This window comes from Periplaneta americana, chromosome 15, assembly GCF_040183065.1.
Source record: "Periplaneta americana isolate PAMFEO1 chromosome 15, P.americana_PAMFEO1_priV1, whole genome shotgun sequence".
Taxonomy (NCBI): Eukaryota; Metazoa; Arthropoda; class Insecta; order Blattodea; family Blattidae; genus Periplaneta; species Periplaneta americana.
The window spans coordinates 17,843,723-17,851,372 of record NC_091131.1 but is presented as its reverse complement, the minus strand read 5'-3'; positions in this window follow the sequence as shown (position 1 = coordinate 17,851,372).

Sequence of the window (7,650 nt, the reverse complement as noted above, 5' to 3'; positions counted from 1 at the left end):
TTGTGATGTGTATGGCATTGAACACCATAGCAGAATTACACACGACGACTTTGCACAACCTGTTGTCGTGACGGGATCAATTTCTTCAACCTTGGAGCCCGTATTCCTCAGAGTCATCCCATATTATTCTACCAGCAGAATCATTACAATTTGCCTCGTGTAATTTTCTAATTAACACTTTAGAAATTGCTTCAATGTTACCTGTTACAGCTGTTTATTAGTTCTCTCACTTATTGTAATGTTTTCCATTTGTTTTACGTGAATTCATCTATAAGTTCCGTCCACCATCCTAGAAAGTCGACCGATACATTTTCAGACCAGTTTTGCCGCGCCTATAATTTCTAAACTACACGACATATTCCAATGAAGTAAAAGGGGATCGACAGACGAAGCATCAACGCATCCAACATGACTTTGAGTTGAAGAGGGTGACGTCATCTAGCGATATGCGGTAGGATTTGCGGGTCACGCGGTAGTCGAAGCAGTGCAACTCGAGAATTCGAAGCGATAGAACGTTCGTAGTACTGTCACATGATTCATAACGAACCAGGCTACAAACTCAATTCAGAAAAAATCGGTAGACGACAAATTTAAGTAGAAAAATTCGCGAATGGTATAAATTTGAGTGAAGACATAAACTTCACAATGTCCGGGCATATGCAGCGTTTATTAAGAGTGGTTGCTATAGCAACCGACATGTTTGCTCTCAGTGCATACAAGATGACTACTCCAAGGAGTCCCAGCACAGAATAGTAACTTAATATACGTTACAAGAGCATGAGAACATGGAAACAAACATACCGCTCGTGTATCGTACATTATTTTGTGCGAAGATTAGTTATTACATACCTGAAAGACGAATTTATAATTAGTTGCAATGAAATCTCCATGTTGGTTTCTGTTTAATGACGCCAACTTCGGAAAACAAAATATCTTTCTTTAACATTGTTGCTATAAAATGTTTTCTGTGTTTACTATACTCTAGCAGGCCGTGATATACGTCTGTCTTTTTTTTCCCCCCAGTCTATAAATGCGAACTTAAAACAAACGGTAAGGTTATGTAATGATTTATTTTTCATTTTAATATTTTAACAATATTATTTATATAACATATTGCAGTAATAACATCGGCATCTGGAATCTTGTTGATTTTTTCACGGCTTCCTTAATGTTACTTGTATCAGGAATGCAATAAGTTTCGTGTAGTAGTAGACTTTACTTAATTTTTGCAAATATTTAAAAACAATAATTAACATTGCAATTTAGGTGAAATTTCAGTGGTAAGTTTCCAATTTATAATTACTACTATGTTAAACGTCTCTAAAAATAATATGTTAAAAGCCTAAAGCAGTAAAATGAATGTCGCGCTTAAGCGGTAAGAAGCGGGAAATTGTTATGTGTGTTACGTTGGGAATACTGAATGTGGTATTTCACACTTACAGCGTATTGGTTCTGTGCGGAAACCAAGCAAATACGCACGATCTCGCACAAAATATGTACTGGGTTTTCAGGGTATATGGAAAGAAGAGATGTTGATTGTCACTGCTGACGTTTACCTTAACGTGAATTTTATTATATCAGGAACGTATTGACGCATAAAACTTTCCAATATAGCTTACCTCCATTTTTTAATCAACGAGTTGGTTATGGCTTATGTCCATGGACAGACTCACGAGTTGGTAGACATTACAACAGCAAGAAATAATCTACAGTATTTGATATTCAATTTTAAATGTCATGTAATAATAAATGTGAGAAAAGTATAAGCCTATTTTATTAAAGCTATTTTTACTTGACGAAACCAGAAAAAAAAAACCCCTGCAGAAAGACGTTGGAATATTTTGAGGACACTTAATTGCACATGAAGTGTAATGTAATTAAGTTAGGTTACAGTATGTAATTTTTATTTGGAACAGATTAGAAAACATCGAGTGAGTATAAAGATTCTTGAACTTTTCGCTTTCTAATAACTTTCACATTCAGTAGGACTTAGTTATAACGTCATCCAAGGGGATCTTAATATTGTGTACTTTTTAATTGGTTATTTTACGACTCTTTTTCAACTGCTATGGTTATAAATAGCGTCTGAATGAGATGAAAGTGATAATGTCAGCGAAATGAGTCCAGGGTTTCTTTTAATGGGTTGAGGGAAATCCCCGGAAAAACCTCAACCAGGTAACTTGTTCCAACCAGGATTCAAACCCTTCACGGTCCGGAATCCTAACCGTTACTAAACAGCGGTGGACAGATATCTTGTTATAAACGAGTGTTACTCTGTAATAAAATCTTTAGTTTAATAACCTAGTCGCAGGCTATGTGTAGGATATATCTTTTTTACAACCATCAGTATTTGTAATGTAAAGTGGTATTGTGACATTTTCATTGTAAAGATTATCCCTAGTTATAATTTTATTTGTACATGACATGAATAACTTATACTGATTTCTACCACCACCATCCAGAATGAATAAATTTTAAGCTGTAAGGTGTCGTTTAATTAAAATTCAAATTAAAATTACTAACCTTTTTCTTCATCATCAATCAAATCGAGATATGACAGGGTTGTTACATATTCTACGTGGAAATGATTTCAGTATGTCTTAAGAAAATTAAAAAAATTACGTCGTCCTATTTCCTTATTTTTGAACGAGATGAACAACTTCCGTTGCGTAAATAAAAAGTAATAAAATGTATATTAAAGATTTTTTTATTATTTACTTGTCCTACAGAATAATATCTGTAATATTGACAATTAACATTTGAGGAGAAAAATTCGCTCCGATACCGGGGATCGAACCTGGGTCCTTGGTTCTATGTACCAAGCGCTCTGACCACTGAGCTACGCCAAATTAAATCCACAGCAGAGCGCTTGGTACGTAGAACCAAGGGCCCGGGTTCGATCCCCGGCACCGGAGCGAACTTTTCTCCTCAAATATTAATTGTCAATATTACAGACATTATTCTGTCGGACAAATTCATAAAAAAAAATCTTTAATATTCTTATAGCTAGTAGTGCATATTTCTGTACAGATTACTGTGCACTTAACTGCGGAATCCCGGCCAACAGTCACTCAGTTGAGTGCGCCCCGTGTATAATGGCAGTTGACTTGGACATAAAACGTCAACGTATATGCCTAACTTGGAGTCAGGCCACAAAGGGAAACATCAAAGGAGGAGAGTTCGGTCCGGTGCTGTGGATTGAATTCGGCGTAGCTCAGTGGTCAGAGCGCTTGGTACGTAGAACCAAAGACCCGGGTTCGATCCCCGGCACCGGAGCGAATTTTTCTTCTCAAATATTAATTGTCAATAAAATTTATGTTGAATCGTACCTATCTCAAGTATTTACTGAAAATATTACTTTAATTTTTCCCAGGGTCTCGTAACAGCATATGATCCAGCATTCAAATTAGCTTTAAAAATCAGTGATAAGAAAAACGGTATGATTTGCTTTAGGAAAGTGAGCCCTGAATTTCTGTAGTTGAATGAACTTTGCGGATAGGAATATATGTATTGCTGTATAAGTTGTTAATAAAATGAGGCTCAAGTATTTTATCATTTTCGGTTTCACACAAACTTTTAATGGAGATCCATAAAAGCACATAAATCATAAATACCAAAACGAAAAACAAGAAATGAAATCAAAACAGAAAATAAACATCTAAACCCACGGTGTACATTTTGTTAAAAGAAAAAAACTTTGATCTAGATTTACGTATGAATGAAATGTAATGCATTGCTCCAGTTTGCGTAATTCTGTAGAAATAATAACTAAAACGGAATTCTTGATAACAATACATCTGTGGCGGAAGTTACGCGATCGTACACACTCTAGTGGTTTATAATTCTCGTAATGATGCTACAAAGGACCTTTACCCCATTTTAGTTCCGATGTTGAAATAGATCGAAACTTCTGTAGTACAGTCACAAATACAGTTAAATAGTTGCTGAAATAATTTCGGGCCTAACTCTCAGCTGTTATCGACTAAGTTCACTGTAATTCGAGTAAATAGAACTAGTGCTCCGTCTGCACACGGATGATAGGCTATATATGCAGCAGAGTATTTACTACACCCGAATTATTCTCAATTTTGTGGTATAAAATATATTTAAGAGATGTAAAGTTTATAATTGGTGCAGAGATGGACTTTTGTGCGTCACTACAGGCTTGCAAAGATCTAAGAGTGAGTTCGATTAATGGTATAGACAAGATCTTCCATCACCATCATAATCAACCATGGTATAGGCACAGTCTAATATATACAGTCACGAAGCTCAGTACATAGGGAATATGCATCCATAGATAGTTGCTAACCACTAGGATCGCTACTATCGAGCGTATTCCGAATCTCACCGGTGAGCAATCCGATGGCATCACGGTGTTCCGAATTCCACCGATGACGTCATTGATGCTCCACCGGTGTCATCAACTTGCAGAGGTGGTGGCAGTCTCCATCAGCCGCCATCAGTGAATCTGATTGGTTGTCGTATAGTGCGGGAATTAGCAGACGAATAACATCGTGAACTGTTGGTTTGTTCTGCTGTATTGTTTGTAATGAGCACAACGTAAAAACAATATGTTAATGGCTTATGAGCGAACATGTCAACGGACCAGTTATTACTACCGGTTCAAGAAATAAATTATTTATGCTATCTTTTCTTTGAACGAGATGGGAGTACGAAAATTTCGCAAAATTTTGCTAGCGTAGCACAGACAACAACTTGTACAGTCGCCATGACAGCATCGATCCTTCCAGCAGTTTTGTTCCTTATTTTGCTGCAACGTGACGTCATTGATGCCACCGGACCGGTGAGATTCGGAATACGCTGATCGCCTCATCACACAATGTGAAATAGTACCGGCACAGTCTATTGTTTCTAAAGTCTGTGTGATGTATCTTGTCTCACTGTGAAAAGAGAGAGAAAGATATGTCTTACTTCGTCTCTATTGCTATGGCGATGGGGGAGTGGAGCGGTGCTGTCCCTCCATCCAGTGGCGGAAGGGACCAGTTGATATATTCTGTAGTGCAAAATAAAATAACAAAATATCTCTCTTCGTACTGTGTAGTTCCGTCACTGAGCTTGTCTTTCAAGAAATTGAGTTCCGGTAGCCTGAACAATAACAAGGTTTGAAAGGAATCCTGAAAATATACTACCCTCCTATAATTTCCACCCTCACTTGAAGGGACTTGGTTTTATTGCTATTGAGACAAGATAAACCTTACCAGGTATAGTACCCTCAGTCACGAAGCTCAATACGTAGGGAATGACTCCATGATACAGATTTCTGGTTGCAATTCTCTACAGAAAGAAGCAGAGCTGAAGACTTACGTGATGTCCTAAAAAAAATTACCGCCCTCGATAAATATATAACCTACATTCGTATGTACAGTATGTACACTTTTACTCAGGGCTGGAAAATGTAAACAGGTCAGTTGCTCTCCAAGCTTACTGACAGAACACGTCCGCGGTTATGCTCAATGGGTAAATACGGCAGACTCAGTGGCGGATAATAGGAAATGAGTTAGTCTTTGAAGAGGTAATACGCAAAGACTAACTCCTTTCTTACTGTCCGCCACTGAGTCTGCCGTGTTTACTTATCAGCATAAAGGCGAACGTGTTCTATCTCAAATAGTAGGCTTGGAACTAGAGATGGCCGATATTTCACAAACCGATATTTTGTCACAGGTATTTTTTTGTCACAGATAAACCTGTGACTGATGACGCGAAATATCTGTGACAAAATATCACTATCGAAATCTGCTCCGTATTCAGTACTCTGTGACTGATATTTTCTCCTCTACGTCGTAGGTTTGCACGTGCGCATGATACAATAACAGCAATGGGGCGGTAGTTTCTCCATCTTATTATAACCGATGGCTTAGTGCACACTCGTTCAGACATGGGAGACTCGTTCAGACATGGTTTCTTGTAAATAGTTCTTTTAATCTACCACAAAATATCTCAATATCCGGTAATTTCATCACTATAGAATTTTGTTATTGTAGGTTTAATTTGTAATTTAGTAAATACAAAAATATTCTTTGTTCTTAACTTCTATGATAAAATGTCTAGCTTTCATTAATCAGGTAATCTTGTCGTACTTTAATTTTTATTGTAATTGTAATTGTAAATTTAATATTAATTGTAATCTTATTGTTCATGTTATAGTTGTAATCCTCTGGTAGAGGGGCAGAGAAGGCCTGACGGCCTTATCTCTACCAGGTTAAATAAATAAATCTAAAATCTAAAATCTAAAACATGTGTTAAGTACATTTTTTTGGCCAAATTGAGTTAAGTAAAAAATCGAACTCCTGTGAGATGTATCTTTACTGTGCACAAATGTGGGAAGTGAATAACAAGATTTTCCTATGTTATTGTCACTTTTTGAGAATAGATATTCATTGAAGTGAATTAAGGAAAATAAAAACCTGTTTTTCTCAAAAGTAAGAAATTAGCACTTACCACATGTGTGCACTAAGCCATGATGTAGTTATTACACGATTTAAATAATAACACCATTGGTTACCAGTACTTAATCTTGTGTAAAATCCTGTCTGAACAACTGTTTTGTTTTGTAATTATTTTCCAATGTTTTTCCGAATACTTATGTTTCATTAATTTTTATTCTATGTCTCAGTATTATAATGTTAATGCACGACTTAAAATAATTTATCCATTATATTATATACAATAAAAAGGATCAATTTTTAAAACGATTAGGATAATCATATAACCTCAATTTCTCCATACCCAACTACATTTAAAAATGATCAACTCGTTCAATATCAATAATACATCCTCATGGTACATGAGGCTAACTTTTGACATGTTACTGTTCAGTTAGGTAGGTATTTATTTGTTAATAGTACATGTACATAATTTATTTGTTGGATTTTCCCATATAAATCACTGATGTGTGGTGTGTATAGAGAAATCGTATTCATATTTCACTGCTCTTCAATATTTTCTGTTAATTTTTATCGGTGTGACAAAATATCGGTGTAATTCATGCATATTGTGCTTACGTATCGATATAAAATATCAATGTGACTAAATCACCTATAAAAGTCACAGATATTTAATTGTCACAGTCACAGTTGTCACAGATACTTGAAAATATCGTTTAAGCTCATCTCTACTTGCAACGCAAGTGATCTGTTTACGTTTTCCCGCCATTTCTGATCATTAGGGTAGATGGATGGATGGATGGATGGATGGATGGATGGATGGATGGATGGATGGATGGATGGATGGATGGTTGGATGGATGGATGGATGGTTGGATGGATGGATGGATGGATGTATGGTTGGATGGATGGATGGATGGTTGGATGGATGGATGGATGGATGGATGGATGGATGGATGGTTGGATGGATGGATGGATGGTTGGATGGATGGATGGATGGATGGATGGATGTATGGTTGGATGGATGGATGGATGGTTGGATGGATGGATGGTTGGATGGATGGATGGATGGATAGATGGATGTATGGATGGATGGATGGATGGTTGGATGGATGGATGGATGGATGGATGGATGGATGGATGGATGGATGGATATGTATAGGACTTCGTTATTTTTCAGTAGAGGCATTAAATGAAGACATAAGAACTCTCTTGTTCTGTCACCATATATTCTACCAACAGAA